The sequence below is a fragment of the Myxine glutinosa genome, chromosome 3 (genome assembly GCF_964187855.1).
Source record: "Myxine glutinosa chromosome 3, kmMyxGlut1.1, whole genome shotgun sequence".
Classification (NCBI taxonomy): Eukaryota; Metazoa; Chordata; class Myxini; order Myxiniformes; family Myxinidae; genus Myxine; species Myxine glutinosa.
The window spans coordinates 94,567,685-94,589,897 of NC_136263.1; the positions used below are offsets into that span (position 1 = coordinate 94,567,685).

At 45.4% G+C, this 22,213-nt stretch overlaps 1 long non-coding RNA gene across 1 annotated transcript in view; it reads right to left on the reverse strand.

Annotated features, from left to right (window-relative positions):
• The window catches only part of LOC137423994 (uncharacterized), a 26,325-nt gene extending 9,443 nt beyond the window's left edge, over positions 1 to 16,882 (reverse strand). The window contains exon 1 of the long non-coding RNA XR_010983862.2: positions 16,492 to 16,882. This is a non-coding gene — a long non-coding RNA (uncharacterized LOC137423994). The remainder of the gene's footprint in view (positions 1 to 16,491) is intronic.
• Positions 16,883 to 22,213: the final 5,331 nt, after the last annotated feature.

Consider the following 22,213-nt stretch of genomic DNA (forward strand, 5'->3'; position numbering starts at 1 on the left):
GGGCGGAGCCTGGTAAACCCCCCGCACGCACCCAATGAGAAGCAACGTGCCGATTCCACGAGGCGGAGCTAACGAGCCGAGGGCGTGTCACTCCCCGCCGGATATACGCGGCCCCGCGCCGGGTGTGACGTCAGATGCGCCTCAGCTTGGAGAGAGAAGCCACCGCCACCCCCAGCGCGACGAGACCTCCCCGCATCTTTGGACCGGACCGGACCGTACTGTACCCTGCCCCGAGCCCAGGAGGACCTGGAGCCATCGATCCTGCCTTTCCTAGCCATCAAACCCCCGTGTGAGTCAGCCGTTGTCCCGTTTGTCTGTCGTCTGTCCGGGGTTAATATAAGTGTGTCTAAGTGCCTGTCTTTCTATGCTGTTCCTCTTGTAGTTGTAATCTGACCTTCCGCCCTAATATAACCTCCTCCGGAGGTCTTGAGAACTGAACCCTTGGTGTCGTATTGTGTTATTGTAATCCAGCCGGGTGTCTTCTTTTTCTTATTGAGCCAGCATCGCGCGACTAGTCAACGTTCGGGCACAATCGGGTAACTTGTGCAGACGTGGTCATACCATAAAACCGCTCGGTAAATAACATCCAAGCCACGTCTGTAACAATTGGTGTCGAGGAGTGGAATTCGAACCCGGGACTAAATTAGTTAGGCCCAAATTTTGGGAGGGAAAATCGAGCCGGAGCGCGTACGGCGCTCGACCGAATCGATTCGGAGCGCGTTTCCCGCGCGAAATTATAACGGCGAAATTTGAATTTGTTTTACGAAAAAAAAACAAAAAAAAAAACCGAATTTTGAAAGTCGCGCTATGGCGGATCAAGACAGCTGGGGTCCGGTAAAGGAGAGTGAGGTAGGGTCGATCCAGGACCAAAATGAGGGACAGGAGGAGAGCGAAGCAGTGAGGGCGGCAGGTTCGCAAAATAGCGCCGTCACGCACGAAGAAGCGGGCGCGCAAAATGGCGCCTCGCTGATCACCGCGCCAGCGACCGTGGCAGCGCCCCCGATGGATTTGAACTCGTTTTGGATACAAATGAAGGCCCTTATGGCCCAGAATTGTGAGCAAATGAGGGCTGATAGAAAGCGATTGGGTGAGCGGTTGGGGAACCGGATGGATGCTCAGGGTGAGCGATTGGGAAACCAAATTGAAGAAATAACGAACCGAATGAGGGCTCGGAGTGAGCGATTGGAGGGCCAACTGGGGGTAATGAGGGACGAAGCGAGGGGTACCGGAGAGGGGTTAGACAACGGGATAAAGGAGGTGAAAAATGGGTTAATGGGGGTAGAAAATAGAATGGCTGCCCAGGAGAATCAGATAGAGGGAGTGAAAAATGGGGTAGAGGGAGAGGAGATTAGAAGAGGTGTGAGTGAGGAGGTCGGAGGAGTGCGCGAGGAGGTGAGGCACTGTAAGGAGCACATGGAGAAGGAGGTGAGAAAGGGGACTGTAAAGTTACAAGGGGGCATAGAGGACCTGACGCAGGAGGTGGAGCAGCTGACGGTGGGACAGACGGAGTTAGTGGAGCAGGTTCAAAGGAACACTGCGGTATTAGGAGGGTTGAAAGCGACACGGAAAGAAGTGGAAGAGGGGGTGAGCGAAATTAAGAAGCGACGGAGAGGGGATAACAAAGAGATAAAAGAGGAGATAAAAGAATTGGTCCAAAGTCTGTGTTTGGATCGTGATGATGTGCTCATTAACCGGATGAGGGATTCGCAGGTGATGGAGGAGAAGCGAAGAGGAAGAGGACCCGGTGTAAGTGGTGACCAATATGGTCGTGCGTATGATGCGCCAGGGGATTTAAGGAGCTTGGGGGTCGAGATGGACCCGGGTGTTCGTGAGAGGCCGTGGGTGAAGTGTGCGACAGGTCTGGTGTGCGAAAATGGAGGTGTGCAAGAAAGTCCGACTCTGGGGTGTGTGAGGAAAAAGTGTGTACCAAGGAGTGAGTGTGCTGGCGAGAGTGAGTCGGTCGTAGCGTGTGTGCGAGGGAGCACATGGGAGCGCGGTGTGGTGAGTGTTACAGAGGGTGTGACGGGAGAGTGTGCGCGAGGAAGGTGTGTGACGGACAGGTGCATGGGGAAAGAGTGCGCTGTCAAGAGTAAGGGTGAGTGCGCTATCAGGAATGGAGGTGAAAGTAGTGAGAGTGACATGGAGCGTGAGTTAGTTGTGACAGGTGAGCGAGGATGTACACCTGGGATGGAAGGATGCACACCTGGAATGGTAGAGCGTGAGTGGGAATGCACGCTGGAGTTGGTGGTGAGGCACGTGGTTGGGTGTGCGAATGAGAGCACACCTGTGATTGTCACAGAGGAGGTGACCGAGGAGGGGGCGCGAAGCGGTGTATTGGTGAGGTGTGCGAGCAACGAATGTGTGCCAAAGTGTTCGGTGGTCAGGTGTGTGACCAAGGCTGTGAGTGGAATGGGTGTACCTGGGTGTGTAAGGAAGGGTACGAGGAGCATGGGCACAGCTGGATGTGTGAGCAAGGAACGGGCTGCGGGGTGTAAGCAAGCAGGTGAAGCATCGACGGTGACCGGGTTAAAGGTTAGGTCGACTTTTAGCCGAAGCGGGCCCTCGGTGCGTGCCGGGTTTCGCGTGCCGCGAGAACCAGCGGGGATCCGAGCCACGGCGGGTTCGAAAGGACCGCCGTGCGCGATCCGTGCTGGGCCTCGCTTTGAACGTCCGTGCTCCACTAGGCGGAGCGGGCGGCCCGATAGAAAGAGTCGTCATGGCGACCACGTTTTGTTGAGGCATGCCGGCAGGTCGAGATCGGGACATTGGATGGCTCCACGCCGAGGTGATGCGTGGGATCTCGGCCCGGGTAAGCCCCCGTCCCTGCACCGAGTGCCGGACGTATCCAGCCGCTGGCACAAAACAACCAGCATCCATTGCTTGGCTTTACGAAGCCGGGCTTTGGACAGGGATTGGCGCACCGAGAGGTATTAGTGAGTAGACTGGGAGATGAGGTTAGTGTTTTGGACCCAAAATTAGAGAAAAACAAAATTTGATGATTGGCAAGGGATTGGCAGTAGTGATTGGCAGATGATGGGCAGTGATTGGCAAATTTTTAATTTGTTGAAATTTGATGTGCAAAATTGGTAGTGAGAGACCCCCGATGTGGTGGGATGGCAAATCCACCATCCCTCACAAGTGGGGCAAATGCGCAATAGCTTATGGGGTGTATGGCAGTGAAAACTAGCCCGGGTGGGTTAGGATATTGTGTGTAGGGCCCTAGAAGATGACATTAGGTGACGTTAAGATTAGTTAGTGACTGATACCTGTAGTGGGGACGCAGGTAGATTAGTATGGATGATAATGACGAGGGAGCGCAATAGTTTAAAGGGACGACTGGGAAGCGCAAGTTTCAGAAGGGAGTAGTTAGCTGAGATGATGCTGTGTGTGTGAGAATTGAACAGGTGTGATTGCACAGGTGTGCAACTGGACAGGTGTGTGGAGCAGTGTATGAGTAGTGAGTGTTGTGGATCAGCGCGAATGCGCTTGGGGAGAGAAGGGTGCAGGTGGCACCAGGTGTGAGAGCACAGGTGTGCAAGTACAGGTGTGTGGAGAGAGTTGGAGTAAGTGGTACGGAGTGGTGTGCATGGTGCGAAGGTGTGGATGGGGGAAGAGTGGACCCCTTTCACGAGTACCCGGGGCGGGTAGTGTAAGTGTTAGGTAGAGGGTACAGGTAAATTGTGGTTGGATATTGGCATCTGTGGTGCGGTTGCAGAATGGTGTTGTGGATGGGTGCATTAGTGTTGTGGAAATGGCTGGGCGTGTAGCCTGTTAGTGTGTGTAGTTGGTTGGGCACTCCACCACTGTGAGGATGTCGGCCAGGTGAGGCCGCAGGTGGGCTCTGGGAGTCGGTAGAGTTGTGGATGGGGCCCGAGGATCCGGAGGACGGACCCGGGTAGCCCAGTGCCAGAGAGGGCACCGAGTGGGGAGAGTGCCAGAGGGCCTTCCCCAGGTAGTTAGGTTAGGGTAAGGAGCAGGTAAGCTCGGAGGCAACTGCAGTGGTGGAGGTGTGCAGGTGGGTAGACCCACTGGGAGAGGTACACGCCACAGCCCAGAAATTGTGCGAGGGCACCGGGAGATGAATCGGGGGAGTGAGACCCCAAATTGAAAAGCACCACAGTTTGGCCAATGGGAATTGGTTTTTAGAACCCATAGTGTAAGAGGGCCAATGGGTTGGCCGGAGAAAGACCCCGGGTAGTGTAAAGTTGTTAAAGTCATTTAGGAAATAGTTAGGATTGAAGAACCTGTCGCACCATACGCAGCCACTTACCTGTGGTGATGATGATGACTCCACACCTGTGTTTTCTTTGTTTGTTGAAGGAAATGAGATTGCTGTGTGGATTTGTGAGACGCATCACGACGTGGATGAGACATTGGGGTGATTCCATCTCTCCCTCCCTAGGAGGGACTGATGTTGAGTTGAAAATGGCAAATTTGATTGGTTAGGAGGGAGAGAAGACGAATTTGGTTTATGGGAGGAACGGGGAAGACAGTAGGGATGTTTGTCGATTTGTAAAGTAGATGTTTATGGGTAGTGTTGTGTTTTGTGGATACAGTAAGGGGTAAGGGAGGGGCCATGTAGGTTACCTGGTGGGGGGGGGGGCGTACGATAGGAACGTACCTGTCTCACCTGGTTCCCATGTGCCCCCAGTGTGCATCATCTTGTATTGCGTGCACTTTTGCGCCCTTACCACCTTACTCACTTGTCTGCTTCTTTTGTCTCCCACCTCCGAGGATCTGGCTTTGGGGTAGAGAGAGAGGAGAGAGAGGTGCTGGCTGCGCAGTTGTGGGCCTGCACTTTCGCTGTTTGCTGCCGGGATCGATACACCATATGGACCGCAATGTTTGTGGCCACCCACAATGGACCGCAGTTCGTTTGCGGCCAAGCACCACCCGGGGATGGACCTATGGGTCAACGTGGCACCTATGCCATAAAGGTGAACCACTGTTAATTAACACCACTGAAGGCCACACGAAGAGCAAGAGACACCTGCAGGGTTAGGGGTTGTCGAATTTATTTTTATTCCAATGAACAATGGTGACTGCACCGATTGGTGGTGGGGTGGTGCTTTTGATGCTGGGAAAGGGTGCTCTGTACGTTATTAAAGGCCGTCGGCCACAGAGCACTCGTGGGTTGGTGTATCGATGTTGGCAAGCGCGCTCTCTCTATGCATAACATCTGCATGTGTTCCTCCAAAAACAGGTCCTGGATCGTAGTGTAAATAGCAGCGTAGTCTTGTAAATAATGCTCCCTACCGGCTGTATGTTTAGTTTGAGAATTCTTTCCGGATTCGGTTATCCTGTGGGTGTGTTTCTGTGAGGAGAAGGGTGCAACGTCGCAGGGGGACATATTTACTCATTTGTGAATATCTGTAAAACTGTCGCACTCAGGGTAGAGTTAATAGTAGAGGGAACTACATTGCGTGCCACACTAAAGTAGGTAAAAATTTATCGGGTCGGGACGCCCCGAGGGTAGAGAAGGGTGCAATGTTGCGAATATGGAATTTGGCCTCCATATCCGCTTGTAAATATTCCCCTATTTTCTCCAATACTCCCCAACTTTCCCCAATCCCCCATTCCCTAGTCCCATTGCATGTAAATAACAATCAGTAGAGCCGACCTTCCCCTTATTCCCCCATTAAATGTCGTGCCCAGGTCCACCGCACCACACGTAGACAACTTTCGGACATCTTCCTAGTTATTCTTATTCTATGTCAGTTAAGGCCTCGTCTCCATTAATTATGACTCTTCGTTGCACCAGAATGTGATTATATGGCATCAGTAGTGAGTTTAGGACCTTTCCCATACCTCCTTCCATCTTCTTCCCCAACAATTACAACAACAACAGAGGAGATGGCGGCGGAGCGGGGGAGGATGCGTCCTCACACCGGCTCGATTAGCGCCATAGACCATGCGCTCCACGGGGTTACCACGAAGGGGCTCCTTGTCAGCTCCTCGTCAAGGGCGGAGCCTGGTAAACCCCCCGCACGCACCCAATGAGAAGCAACGTGCCGATTCCACGAGGCGGAGCTAACGAGCCGAGGGCGTGTCACTCCCCGCCGGATATACGCGGCCCCGCGCCGGGTGTGACGTCAGATGCGCCTCAGCTTGGAGAGAGAAGCCACCGCCACCCCCAGCGCGACGAGACCTCCCCGCATCTTTGGACCGGACCGGACCGTACTGTACCCTGCCCCGAGCCCAGGAGGACCTGGAGCCATCGATCCTGCCTTTCCTAGCCATCAAACCCCCGTGTGAGTCAGCCGTTGTCCCGTTTGTCTGTCGTCTGTCCGGGGTTAATATAAGTGTGTCTAAGTGCCTGTCTTTCTATGCTGTTCCTCTTGTAGTTGTAATCTGACCTTCCGCCCTAATATAACCTCCTCCGGAGGTCTTGAGAACTGAACCCTTGGTGTCGTATTGTGTTATTGTAATCCAGCCGGGTGTCTTCTTTTTCTTATTGAGCCAGCATCGCGCGACTAGTCAACGTTCGGGCACAATCGGGTAACTTGTGCAGACGTGGTCATACCATAAAACCGCTCGGTAAATAACATCCAAGCCACGTCTGTAACAGTATTCTATGAATACGATCTAGTTTACATTTTGTTACAGCCTGAATTTAAAATTGATTACATTGAGATTTGATTTTGTCACTGATTTACACATAATACCTCATAATGTCAAAGTGGGATATAAAAAAAAAAAAAAAAAAAAAAAAAAATGAAAAGGTGAAATGAAAGTTCCCAAGAGCACAGTGAGCTCAATCATTTGGAAATGAAAAGAATATGGAACTACCCAGACTCTTCCTAGGGCTGATCGTCTGACCAAACTGAGCAACCGGGCAAGAAGGACCTTGGTCAAGGAGGTGACCAAGAACCAAATGACAACGTGGACAGAACTACAGAGTTCCTTGGCTGAGATGGGAGAACCTGCCAGAAGGACAACAGTCTCTGCAGCACTTCACAAATCTAGGCTTTATGGGAGAGTGGCCAGACGTAAGCCACTCCTGAGAAAAAAGGCACATGACAGCATGCCTGGATTTTGCAAAAAGGTGTGTGAAAGACTCAGAGCATGAGGAAAAATATTATGTGGCCTACGAAAATTGAACTTTTTGGCCTGAATGCAAAGCACTACGTGTGGAGGAAGCCGTGCACAGCTCATCACCCATCTACCACTGTCCCTACCGTGAAGGATAGTGGTGGAAGCATCATGCTATGGGGAATCTTTTCAGCGGCAGGGACTTGGAGACTTGTAAGGACAGAGGGAACAATTAATGGAGCCAAATACAGGCAATTCCTTGAGGAGAACCTGCTTCAGAATGCAAAAGACCTCAGACCCAAAGGACCCTGAAGACGTAAAAGACTAAAACGATCCAATGGCCCCAAAGACCCAAAATACCCCGAAGGCCCCGAATACCTAAAATACCCCAAAGACTGAAAATATTCCAAAGACCCTGAAGCCATTTAAAGACCCTGAAGACCCAATTGAACCAAAAGACCCTGAAGACCCTTAAATACCCTGAAGACCCTTAAATACCCCATAGACCCAGAGGACCCAAAAGACCATCAAGCACCAAAATACTCCAAAGACCCTTAAAGACCCAAAATACCCTGAACACACAAAATACCCCAAAAACACTTAAAGACCCCATACCCAAAAGATCCAAAAGACCCTGATGACTCAAAATACTCCAAGGGCCCAGAAGACCCAAAATACTCCAAAGACCCTTAAAGACCCAAAGGCTCCAAAAGACCCGAAGACCCAAAATACTTGAAAGACCCTTGAAGACCCAAAGGTCCAAAAAGACAAGACCCTGAAGACTATGAAAGACCCAAAAGGTCAAAAAGACCCAAAGACCCAAAATACTCTGAAGACCCAAAATACCCCAAAGACCCAAAATACTTGAAAGACCCTTGAAGACCCAAAGGTCCGAAAGGACAAAAAGACCCCAAAGACCAAAAAGACCCCAAAACTGAAAAGATCCCAAATACCCAAAAGACCCCAAATATCCTGAAATTCCCAAAAAACTCCAAAGAATATTTAAAAACCTCAAAGAATGAAAAGGCCCCAAAGATTGAAAAGACTGGGAAGACACAAAAGACCATCAATACCCAAAAGACTTAAAATACCCTGAAGACCCAAAAGACCCTTACAGGGGAACCCAAATGCATTTCTAAAACCATTGGCAATCATTAATCATGGTCTAATTTGAAGAGAATTTTTTTTTATATTTGCCAATCACAAAGTGCTGAAAAAACCCTCGACTGTCGATTTTCGAGATTGCCAGTGACGTCACATTGTGAACTCACCGTGATCCTGCCTGCGACGGTACACAGAGAAACGGTGCATTGCGAGCTCGGATTCCGATACTGATTGGGGATGATGAAGGGGGGCAGTGAGGCATGTGGGGTGGTCGTGGTGTATTGTTAGCTTGGGTGATGGTTGATAGGGGATTATGAGGGTATGGTGGAGTGGGGTGAGGGGAATGGGATGGTCATGGGTATTGTTAGCTAGAGTGTAGGTTGAAGGGAGATTGTGGGGGGAAGTGGAGTGGGGGTCGGGGGGGGGGGAGTTGTTATGGGTATTGTTAAGTTGGGGGATGGTGGAGGGGAGGGGAAAGATGGGTGTGTGAGCTGGTTGTGGGTATGAGCATCGAGGTGGCGGGGTGACGTTAGCTAGGGTGATGTTTGATGTGTTTTTTTTCTCGAACATTGAGATTCCTCAAAAACCAAGGACACCTACATTGAACAGAAATCAGCAAGAGCAATATTACCAAAGGAAATCAGCAAGAAATCCAAGTCAAAGCAGTTGTGTCAGCAGAAAATATCCGATGGCAGGAAAATGTGTTGTCCGCTTGGAACAAGATCGCCCGTAGGTCGGGTACTCTGCTAGTCTTCTTATTATTATAATAGAGCAAACGTATATAGTTATGTATGTCGCTATGTATGTTTATATGCGACGAAAACGTCTTCTTCTTCTTCAAATAAAATTACCACCCTCTTAATTAACCCTCTTAATTAACCCTCTTAATTGCATTAAGACTGCTGAGAACCCTCAGACCTTTGATGACCCTTTAATTCCCCCAAGACCCTTCAGACCACCAAGACCCCTGAAGACCCAAAATACACTGAAGACCCAAAACACCCCAAAGACCGAAAAAAACCCTGAAGACCCAAAACTCCCTGAAGACCCAAAACACCCCGAAGACCCAAAACACCCAAAACAACCTGAAGACCCAAAACACCCTGAAGACCCAAAACACCCTGAAGACCCAAAACACCCCGAAGACCCAAAACACACCGAAGACCCAAAACACCCTGAAGACCCAAACCACCCCGAAGACCCAAAACACCCCAAAGACGCAAAACACCCCGAAGACCCAAAACACCCCGAAGACCCAAACACCCCGAAGACCCAAAACACCCGGAAGACCCAAAACACCCCAAAGCCCCAAAACACCCCGAAGACCCAAATCACCCCGAAGACCCAAAACACCCGGAAGACCCAAAACACCCCAAAGCCCCAAAACACCCCGAAGACCCAAATCACCCTGAAGACCCAAAACACCCCGAAAACCCAAAACACCCCGAAGACCCAAAAGACCCCGAAGACCATAAATACCCCGACGACCCAAAAAGACCAAAAGACCCTTAAAGACCAAGAAGAACCAAAATAACCTTAAGACCCAAAAGCCCCTGAAGACCCAAAAGACACCGAAGACCCTTAAGACCAAAAAGCGTCTGAAGACACCAAAGACCCAAAAGACCCTGAAGACCCAAAACACCTCAAAGACCCAAAATACCCTTAAAGGCCCAGAGGACCCAAAAGACCCTGAAGACCCAAATGGCCCTGAAGACCCAAAATACCATTAAACCCAAAAGACACCGAAATGGTCAAAGATGCCTACCCCTCTGAAACGAAGTGTGGTGAGGCACGCGGAGTGCGCCGAGTCACGCTAGTTTATATAATCGTAGAGGAAATGAGCCTGAAAAATTCATTTTGAAAATCATTTCATGTTAAAAGCAGGCATCCACTGGAAACAGGTAGGGATTGGGGTGGTGCATCGGGGGAGGGTGGATGCCATCTAAGATTATTTCGAAAAGGGTAATTTCTAACCCTTTTTTTGCTAAATCAGTATTTCCGAAGTGTTGAAAAAGAGAAGAGATGTTTGTAACAATATCCCATTTATTTGCCCAGCCATTTTACTCTACATGGGGTTTTTATACATCATTTTGTTGCTGATGATATTGCCTACAAAATGCATCTCAGTATTTTAAAATATATATATAATTAAGGGGTTACCATGGTTACAGTGGGGGTCAAAGGTCAACCTATGGCAAAAATATATAATTTTCTCACACTTTCTAATAGATAGGCAAAATGCCATATAAAACTAAATTTACTGGTTCTAATTGCTTTTATTTATCAATCCTCACATAGAAGAGCAGTTTTTAGTGAGGGAATATTGATGTAATACCCCTCTGTGGGCAATTAGTGAAGGGTGAAAATTAACCTTTTCTTCAAAAATACATAGAAATTGTGGAAAAAAACCTCTGTTTTGTATTTACCGGTACATGGAATTGTTAAGTGTGATGTTATAGCATTCAGTATGCATTGGAAAATGTCTCCAAACCACCATGGTCAAGATTCCTAGTATTGTTTGAGACTCCATCAAAGAAGAAGTCCTCAAGGCTGGTGAAACAGGAGCATCCCTAGTTGAACATTTGTCTCCACTCGCCTTATTGAGAAGTCAACAGACCTTCATGCTACATTATCTAGGAACAAAACACCATCAATAAGCAGGATGTACAAAGTAAGCATTCAACCAAGTGGAGCTGGCAAACAGAAAGAGATCAAAGCTGACAGGAATCTAATGCAAAGACTGTTTGTGGCAGCACAGGGAGGGAGAGATGTAGACCTGAATAACATCCTGAGGCATGAGCTTTCATCAGTCCCACGTGCACTAGCAGACACCAATGGGAAACTCCATTCTACCGACAAGTCCCAGCTTCAAAAAATGCTGACCAAGGACATAGAAGTGTCAAAAAACCTTCCCAAGAGTACAGCAAAAACCTGCTTGATCATTGACGGCCCTGCACTGATACAAGCAATTGGCAAGCCGAAGAAATCAGAGACTTTTGGAGATCTGAGCAATGTATTCTGTACCAGTGTCTTATACCGCTTTGGTCCCATGTACTCCAGGGTTGATGTTGTGTTCGATCGGTATCAGGAGGTCTCCATCAAGTCTGGCACAAGGGAAAAAAGAGCCGGCAAAACCCGCCCAATCAGACGGGTCATCAGTTCAAAGGACGTGAAGCTCCCCTCCAGCTTCAACTCATTCCTCAGCCTCTCTGCCAACAAGGCTGACTTGGCAGCATTTATTTCCGGATCTCTCATAGAGATGGCGGAGAAGGAGCTACAGCCAACATATGAATTAGTTGTTGCCGGCGGGTTTGAGGATTTGATGAGGGTATGGATTTCTACCGGCTGGAGCACCAACTCCATGAACGCAAACCATGAAGAGGCGGACACCAGGATCATCCGGCATGCCAGGGATGCGACACCACAGGGCTACCAGAGATGTGTCCTTCAATGCCGAGATACAGATGTCCTGGTTGTGGCACTGGGCCTGCGAGATCACCTATCTCCAGAGGTGTGGTTCAGTTCAGGATTGAAATCCAAACGTCCCTTCATCCCCATCCATCAGATCTCACTACCAGGAGACCAAATTCAGACAATTATTGCATTCCATGCACTAACAGGTTGTGACACAGTCAGCCAGTTCGCCGGTATAGGGAAGAAGACTGCGTTGAAAGTGTTCACTGAAGAGTCAGCATGCCTCCAGAAGATGGGGTCTAAAAACATCAGTGACCAATTGATCCAAGACGCTGAGAAGTTTGTGTGCAAACTGTACCTAAAAACCACCCCTCTTACGGTAATTGATCAAGTTCGCTGAGAAATGTTCCTTCAAGGAAAGCGTTCGCTCGATGCTCTTCCCCGCTCCAAGGATGCACTGGAAATGCGTATTCGTCGAGCAAACTACCAATGCCTTGTCTGGAAGGAGTCACGAAGCCCAGTGCAAGATCTGCCTGATCCAACAACCAGTGGATGGAAGAATGATAGTAGTGGAAACCTCGTTCCCAATTTGATGACCCTGAGCCCTCTTCCAAAAGCTTGCAAGGAGCTTGTGAGCTGCTTTTGCACATGTGGTTGTGGAAAAAGATGCGGCTGTTTCCGTGCAGGACAAAAGACCTGCATTAGTGCTTGCACTTGTAGGGGATCATGCACCAATTCACAGGATGATGATGAAGATGTATAGGTAGTCGGAGCCCCGGTTCAAACTATGTTATCCGTAGGTTGTTGGCAAACAGAATAAAGTCTCAAACAATACTAGGAATCTTGACCATGGTGGTTTGGAGACATTTTCCAATGCATACTGTATGCTATAACATCACACTTAACAATTCCATGTACCGGTAAATACAAAACAGAGGTTTTTTTTCACAATTTCTATGTATTTTTGAAGAAAAGGTTAATTTTCACCCTTCACCAATTGCCCACAGAGGGGTATTACATCAATCTTCCCTCACTAAAAACTGCTCTTCTATGTGAGGATTGATAAATAAAAGCAATTAGAACCAGTAAATTTAGTTTTATATGGCATTTTGCCTATCTATTAGAAAGTGTGAGAAAATTATATATTTTTGCCATAGGTGACACTTGACCCCCACTGTAACCATGGTAACCCCCTTTTTTTTTTCTTTTTTTTTAATACTGAGATGCATTTTGTAGGCAATATCATCAGCAACAAAATGATGTATAAAAACCCCATGTAGAGTAAAATGGCTGGGCAAATAAATGGGATATTGTTACAAACATCTCTTCTCTTTTTCAACACTTCGGAAATACTGATTTAGCAAAAAAAGGGTTAAAATGACCCTTTTCGGGAAAATCTCAGCTGGCATCCACCCTCCCCCGATGCACCACCCCATGCCCTAACTCGTCCCACTGGATGCCTGTTTCTAACATGAAATGATTTTCAAATCAATTTCTAAGCCACTTTTTCACTTTCGTTTCCTCTACTATAATGATAATCGCGGTATTGACGTAATGGCGTAAATGAACAAAGGAGTGTTGGCCAAACCCCACCCGGATGAAATTCGCTAAGAAACTAAATTATGGTTAAGAAATGGGTTATATGTGTGTGTGTGTGTGTGTGTGTGTGTGTGTGTGTTTATATGTGTGTGTGTGTTTATATGTGTGTTTATATGTGTGTTTATATGTGTGTGTGTGTTTATATGTGTGTTTATATGTGTGTTTATATTTGTGTGTTTATATGTGTGTTTATATGTGTGTGTGTGTGTTTATATGTGTGTTTATATGTGTGTTTATATTTGTGTGTTTATATGTGTGTGTGTGTGTGTGTTTATATGTGTGTGTTTATATGTGTGTTTATATGCGCCCCCATGTCAAAAAAATCAATGTCCCGACCAGGTATTGGGAGGGAGAGGTATACAATAATTGATTAATTGCGTAATTAAAATCAATAAATAATAATTGTAAAATCACTTCCGCTTCCGGTTTCTGGTCGAGGTGGCAACTTTTGATCTCTCCAAGCATTAAAAGTTAAGTATTTTTCCATTCGTGTGTTTGTCAAATTTCCACTCGTTATTTTATCATCTATGCGTTATTGTTTGTTTCTATTTAGTTTTGGTTTGAATTTCCTGTAACTCATAATTAATTAACCGTTTTCTGTTCGTTTCGCATGCGTGGCCTTGTAACCTGAGGCTTCCCCCATCAGTGTTTGTTAACTTAAGTTCCTTACTTCGCTGTTTTGCTTGGTTCTTAGATTTTTCTCTTCTCCCCCGAACTTCCCCAAACATCTACTCTTTGTCTAACGTTTTAAATCCCCCCCCCCCCAAAAACAAACAAAATAAACAAACAAACAAAAAAACATTTATTTCCTTTTCTCCACGTGTGCTGTTGTCTCATCGTGTGCTTCTGTCCACGTGTGCTGTCTCGCCCCGCCCCCATTATCTCCTTGCCTTCCACCTTTTGCCCTGTTCACGTGACACGTGGTTGTCCCTCTAGGCTCCCTCTCCCCGTCGGTATTTTGTGAATATATGATTGTTTTTCATGGCTTTGTTTAAATATTATTTAAATATGTTTAAACTTTATACCTCTCCCACCTCCCCCCAAGCCCTCTCCCTCCCACAGATCTCTCGATGTCCCTGCTCTCAAATGTTGTGTTTGTGTCCTTCCCCCTCTCTCCCCATCTTGTCTACCGCTCCCCTTATGATATGTTTTATGTGTCGGTTTGACTTTTTGTGTGATTAATGTTAGCTCTTTCATGAGCCTCGATCTTGTATACAAAAAAATAAAAAATAAAAGAATGATAATAATAATAATAATAATTTCTCCATCAATTATCTAGGTAGCATACCTCGAACCTCACAAAATAGAAATGGTTGCTTTCTTGTTTCCTTGTTTGTTTTCTTGTTTGTCCCGGCGATATCTCAGCCATCCTATGATCTGGGCACAATTGTATGCACGCGCTTTGGCAAAAACAGTATTTTTATGTTTTTTGATTAATCAATCAATTGATGAATTACTTGATTATTATCGATTAATTAAGTACTTCTTAATTTCCTTTCTCATCTGGGCAATATCTCAGCCATCCTATGAGCTAGGAAGCTGATATTTGGACACAGCAATGACCAAGTGATTTGGCTGTAAAGTGTATTTTTGATTTATTGATTAATCAATCGATCAATTATTATTGATTCGTTAATTAATCAATTAATTAATTTAACATTTTGATTAATGACGATTAATTTTCAAAACGTTACAGCTTCAGATGAAACACTGGTGGTTGAGGTATGCTATTAGCCAATTGATTTTAAAATTATTTTACGATTATTATTCCTTGATTTTAATTATGGAATTAATCAATCAATTATTGTACACCTCTCCTTCCCAATACCATCTCCATGTGCTGCATGGCGGTATTGCCAGGCACGGAAGGCGTCCCAGCTATGCCACGCTGGAGGATGTTATTTATTTATTTGGCATGGGGGTAGGTGTACTTTGAATGTATCTGTACTTGTTTATTTTTGTTTTTCTCCTACTCATGGGTTCTTCCATTTGTCTGATGGATGAATAAAACTTATTAGAAACGAGCACTTGTATGCATTCATTACCCCACTTACATTTTGGTGTCAGAAGTGGGATACTTCTGCATCTTACTATCTTCAGCGCCCCACTTACATGTATACACAAGTTTGTCTGGCATTCGAGGCAAGCACAGCAGCAAATCAGCTTCACAGTGCATCACACTCACAGGAACTACAGAGATAGAAGGACCATGTGGTGCCAAGATCACAACCGGTCAAGTGCCGATCGGCGTGTCTATCATGCCTGGTAGGTAGCGGTGCCAGCAAATCAAGAGGAGCGTGGATTCAGCATGGCTAAATCACCGCCCAGGTTCCACAGCCACTCTCCAGCAGCAATTTGCCCTCAAAGAGCCTTCTAACCACTACTCACCTTCTATCAACCACCCTGCACTCTCTGGGGTTCTCTCCATGCTTCTTTATCATTTTCTCATTCATTTCTCATTTCTCTCATAAAAATTCTCATTTTCAGAAACGTTCTAAGCCACAATCAGAAAGCCCATCTCTAAGCATAAGGCAACCCGTGGCTTAGCATTCTCTCTGCTGCTCATGCACATGCCAGAAAGAAAGCACTGAAGATCACATCTCCCCCCCCCCCCCTCCTTCCCCACCTACCCCACCACATCCTTTACACTTTGGTGATTTTGTGCTTTTTATTGGTGTCACAAGATTCACTGAGCACTTTCGATTGTACAACCTTGCTTAGGCACCAGGGCCAGGGTTCAGGCAATTTATTCGACCCCTCTGACCGCTCCGCACAGGTCGGTTCACATATCACATCTGTGGGAGAACAATTCCATTCTCAAAGGGAAGAATGGGCGAGAAGATGAAGGCAGACGAGACACGACTAGACTTTGATGCTAGAATTGAGCGACAAGCTTACTGTCATGTAAATAAATAAAGAAAATTTTAATCCAAGCTTGGAAAACAAATCCTCCACAATCACACACACACACACATATATATATATCACACACACACACACACACACACACACACACACGCACACACACATATATATATCACATACACACGCACACACACACACATACACACACACATACATATATATCACACACACACAGACACACATATATCACACACACACACACACACACACACACATATATATTACACACACACACACACACACACACACACACACACATATATATATATATATCTATATATATATATGTGTGTGATTACTGATTATATATGTATATATATATATATATAACACACACACACACACACACGGTCCAAACGACCATCCTTGGTTGTATGACTAGCTCTTTCTAAAATGCAAGACCAGTACACCACTTACAATAGTGACCTCAATCCGAGAGCATGGGAATCTCTGTGTTCCTGCTGTGTCTCCATTGGGAATTCACGATTTCTTGGGATGCAGCACTTTTTGATGGCAATCCAGAAGCAACTTCACGTTTCCTGTTTTCGCCTTGCTTTGCGTCTGGTGGATGGAAATCAACTGGGGAGAGCCAGAGCTTCAGCGTGAATAGGCTGCTGTGGCCGTTTTGTTTACCAGACGAGCTTGTGCTTGGCAGGAGAGGCTGGGCTGGGGTATTGGGAAATTAAAACGCGACGTGAAACGTTCAAACAGACGGACATGTTGGAGTCGTGCATGGAAAGGGCAAAGCCATGTTTACGCAAGGCTCATAGCCGTCACTGAATGACTGCGCAGTGAACTCATCTCGAATGGAATGTAAATATCTCATGTACACTTGGGAGATGGAGAGCCAATCGGAGATGACAATGACGTCATGGAGCAGTGATGTAATTTCCTTCCCACTGCGAGGAGAGGGTACCTTTTATTTTGTTGCTGAGTTTTAAACGCAATATGAAAAGGGACTGGAGGGAAGGGAGGTCGACGAAGGAGAACCAAATGGAACTCGGAGTGGGGGTGATGAAAGAAATTCGAGGAATTTCACGATCTGCTTTGCGTGCTTTTGAAAACCACACCTCAGCAAAAAAAAAAGAGTCTAAAAACACGGAATTCCGCACGTGCCGATCGGGCCATGGCACGTTCGACCCACCATAGTGGAATGTGCGCGTTATGCAGCTTCGATATATTCTCTCTCTCTCTCTCAATATATATATATATATACTGTATGTGTATGTGTGTATGTGTGTCGGTATATGTATAGACTGGAGATATGTCTATGTATAGTGTCTGTAGAAAGTACACACCCCTTTTCAAAATTTTCACCTTTTGTTGCCTTATAGCCTTGAATTAAAATGCATAAAATCAGACATTTAACCATCGTAACCCACAACTTGAAAGTGAAAAACAAATTGTACAAATTTCAGAAAATTAATTAAAAATACAAAACTAGCTTATATTGGTTCGGATAAGTGTGCACCCCCCCCCCCCCCCCCCCGAGTTAATACTAGGTGGAAGCACCTTTGACAGCAATTACAACTGTGAGTTTGTTGGGATAAGTCTTTGGCAACTCTGTACACCTTGATTGGGGCAATATTTGCCCATTCCTCTGTACAAAACTCCATAAACTCCGAGTGTGGGAATAAGAACGTCGTTGAAGGCAAAATCTACTCTTAAAAAGAATAAACAAGAAAGACATCAACAACATAATATATAACAAATATAAACATCCATCAAAACAATTCGTCCTAACATGTCTATATCCTCAAAACTTGGACAAGGAAACAGGACTGTTTCTGTATTAGTACCTTCATCTGTATTTTCGATATTGTATGGTTAATAACCTGTATTTTAAATTTACAAATGAGTGGTTAAAGAATTATTTTACGTGGAACGTTGGGCATTCATTTGCCCATTTATTAAGCTCAGTCAAGTTTTGTGGGGAGCGTTGATTGACAGCAATCTTCAAATCATGCCGCAGATTTTCGATTGGATTTTAGTCGGGGCTCTGGGCCACTCAAGGACATTTATCTTTTTGTTCCTTCGTCAATCCAGTGTAACTTTGGCCACTCCAGTGTGTGCTTCAGATTGTTGTCATTCTGAAAGGTGAACTTCCGTCACAATTTCAGCTTTTTTGCAGAAGATAGCAGGTTTTCCTCTGGGATTTTTCTGTATTTTCTCCATCAATTTTCTCTTCTAGCCTGACAAGTGCCCCAGTCCCTGCCGATGAGAAACATCCCCATACCATGATGCTGCCACCAACATGCTTCACAGTCGAGATGGTGTTCTTTGGGTGATGTGCTGTGTTGGGTTTGCGCCAAAAGAATCACTTTGCATTTAGGCCAAAAAGTTCCATCTTCGTTTCATCAAGCAAAAAAGCTTTTTGCCACATGGCTTCAGAATCTCCAGAGTGTTTTTTTGCATACCTCAAATGGAACTCAAGGTGGGGTTTTTTGAATGATGGCTTCCTTTTTGCCACCCTACTGTACAGGTCAGACTTGTGGAGTGCTTGGGATATTGTCACATGCACACAGTGATCAGTCTTTGCCATAAATGCCTGCAGCTCTTTCAAAGTGGCTATTGGCCTCTTCTTGGCCTCTTTTATAAATCTCCTCCTTGCTTGGTCATCCATTTTGGAGGGACTACATGATCTAGGCATGGTCTGGGTGGTACCATACGCCTTCCACTTCTTAATGATTGTCTTGACTGTGCTCCAAGGGATATTCAAGGTGTTTGAAATATTTTTATACCCATCCGCTGATCTGTGCCTTTCCACAACTTTATCCCGGAGATCTTTTGAAAGCTCCTTGGTGCTCCAGGTTGAGTCTTTGCTGTGAAATTCACTACCCAGCAGGCAAAACCTAAAGAACTGCTGATTTCAATCTGAAATAATCAGAATCACTAAATTTAACACAGGTGAAGGCCAATTAACTTTGTGTGTGATTTTGAAGGTGATTTTGAAGGCAACCTGATCTAATTTACAATTGCTATTATAAGAGGGTGGGCACTTATTCAACCAAGATATTCTAGTTTTCTATTTTAAGAAACCTGGGCTTAATTTGTCCAAAGCGGCCCGAAGGTGAGGCATGAAGCCTAAGGCCTATACGTACCGTTTTGTTGGAAGAGCCGTAACGCTGTTGCTTTCGATATTTGATGGTCATTTAAACAATCGGTTTGTTTGTGTTTCACACTGAATGAAAAACGTGAAGGTAGAGCATGGCGATTGTGATATATGAGAGCTTCGACGATATGTTCGGCCTGAACGAAATTGGAATCAAAATGCCAGAGTGTGGAGAGTCAGCCGCCATTCTGCCACAATGACATCGGATGTAATCACATCACCCTGTCATGTGACCAGATGCTCTGCTCTGATTGGTATACATTTGAGGAGACATACATACAGTCACGTGAAAAAGTATGGACACCCCAAGTAAAGTTTTGACTTTTTCAACATATTTCAACATACAGCTATTTGATCTTCATTTCAACAATATTGACAGATAAAGGTGATATAATATAACAAATATCATGAAACATTTACATTTTGTAGTCCATTGTATAATTTAAATAAACATAAATGCAAATTTCGCATGTGGAAAAAGTAAGTACACCCTTGCCTCTAATAGGTGGTATTTGCCCCCCTTTGGCAAAAACAACCTCAAGTAGGCGTTTCTTATAACTGTCTACCAGTCTCTGACATCGACTGGGAGAAATTTTTGCCCACTCCTCCATGCAGAATTATTTCAGCTGTGCGATGTTTGAGGGGTTTCTTGCATGCACAGCTCGTTTCGAATCCCTCCACAACATCTCGATGGGATTTAGATCCGGGTTTTGACTTGGCCATTCCACAACCCTCCATTTCTTTCTTTTCAGCCATTCCTTGGTGGATTTACTGGTATGTTTAGGGTCATTGTCATGTTGCAAGGTCCACCTTCGGTTGAGCTTCAACTTTTCCGACAGATGGCCTCACATTTTCCTCAAGCACCCTCTGGTACAATGAAGAATTCATAGTGGATTCTATGATGGTGAGCTGCCCAGGCCCTGATGCAGCAAAGCTGCTCCAAACCATAATATTTCCACCACCATGCTTTACAGTTGGTATCAGGTTCTTTTGGTCAAATGCTGTCTTTGGGTTTCACCAAACATGTCTTCTGGTACTGTGTCCAAATAGCTCTACCTTTGACTCATCTGTCCAGAGCCCATTGTTCCAGAAGTGCTGGTCTTTGCCTTGGTATTCATTGGCAAACTTCAGTCTTGCCCTGATGTTCTTTCTGGACAGCAAAGGTTTCCTCCTGGCACACCTCCCATGTAGATCAGATTTGTGCAGCCTCTTTCCAATGGTAGACTCGTGCACTTCGACATCAACAGTGGCAAGAGCTACCTGTAGGTCCCGTGATGACATTCTGGGGTTCTTCGAGATTTATTTCAGCATCTTGCGGTCTGCTCTCGGGCTGAACTTGCTGGGGCGGCCTGGCCTCAACAAGTAGGCAGTTGTTTGGCATCTTCTCCACTTGTAGATGATCTTCCGGACAGTCTAATGATTGATTTCAAATTGTTTGGAGATCTTTTTAAATCCCTTCCCAGACTCGTAGGCATCTATAACCTTCTCTCTGAAGGCCTCAGAGAGCTCTTTTGATCTAGGCATGGTGACGCCGGACACTTCAACAACAAACAGCAAACCAAAGTAAATGTCTGAGGTTTATATAAGACAGGTTCCTCCAAGATCCTCTCCAACGATGTTCTAATCATTTGCACCTGAGCTGGTGCACCTGATTCTAATTTTAGGTATTTGAAGTAGAGATAAATGTAGGGGTGACTTACTTTCTCCACATGCGAAATTTGCATTTATGTTTATTTAAATTATACAATGGACTACAAAATGTAAATGTTTCATGATATTTGTTATATTATATCACCTTTATCTGTCAAAATTGTTGAAATGAAGATCAAATAGCTGTATGTTGAAATATGTTGAAAAAGTCAAAACTTTGCATGGGGTGTGCTTACTTTTTCACGTGACTGTACATATGGACAAACAAACACTGTTCCCGACGGCTTTGCCCTATGGGCTACTCTGTAAAAAGTAAACATAAAAAAATTCACCCCTTCCCCCCCCCCCCCCCCCCGTAAATACATAAGTCTGGTCTTTTAATACCGGCATGATCTTTGTTTCTCTATAACTTTGTTTTAATTTTTTTTTTCCTTGTATGACCTTTCATATGTCCTTCAAATAAAGGGTAATACATGTTTCTGTCTGTTTATTTTAGTTTTTCATTCAGGATTACAAGGAAAAATATTTTTACATGTAATACTCCCATGAATACATTGTTGTGGTCACGTTGCTTTGAGAGGTTCTGGGAATGAAAGGGTCAAATTGTCGATGATGGATGGTGCCCAGTTCACAATCTGTATGATCATTGATACAGCTGAAGAAATTATTCAGATCTCTCGATGCTGTCCTCTCCATTCCCTCCTCTCTCTACGAGGTTGGCTTCCTCTGGTGGGCAATTATTTGAGTGACGTGGAACCTTCTTGTACTTTACAATTATTATACTTTACAATGAGGTCGTGCACCCGGTCGACTTCACCGAGCACCTCATGAAATATATGAAATGGCTGCGTTGCTTTTACCATAAACATACTGTTACATTTTACCTTCCCAAAGTCCAGTTATGGTGCCCCTCAGAGTCTCGAGAGGGAGCATGGCAGAAAGATTTGTTATTTTGAGTGTTCTAATAAACCATGGTAAAACCACACCAATGCAATTGTAAAACAAAACAAGTAATTGTATTAAGAACTCTCACATACACAATAATAACACTTAAAGAAAGTACAATGAAAATGTCACTTGCATCAAACAAACAATACATATGATGATACTATAATTTCCCAATGTTCTCAAAGCAATAAACTCACAATACGCCAAACGTGAGTGGAATGTAACATTTCCCAAAGTCCGTGCACGGATCCCCACGCTGGTTGAAGGTCGAAGTCGTGCAGAATGGCAAATCAATATGCAGGTATTGGCGCGGCTGTGGATGAGGAGTTACGAGGTGAGAGATTGACATGGGAATTGAGCCGGTATGGAAACCAACAGCGATCAACACAATGATGTCGACATGGGAATCCCAAAGACAAAACAAGAAGC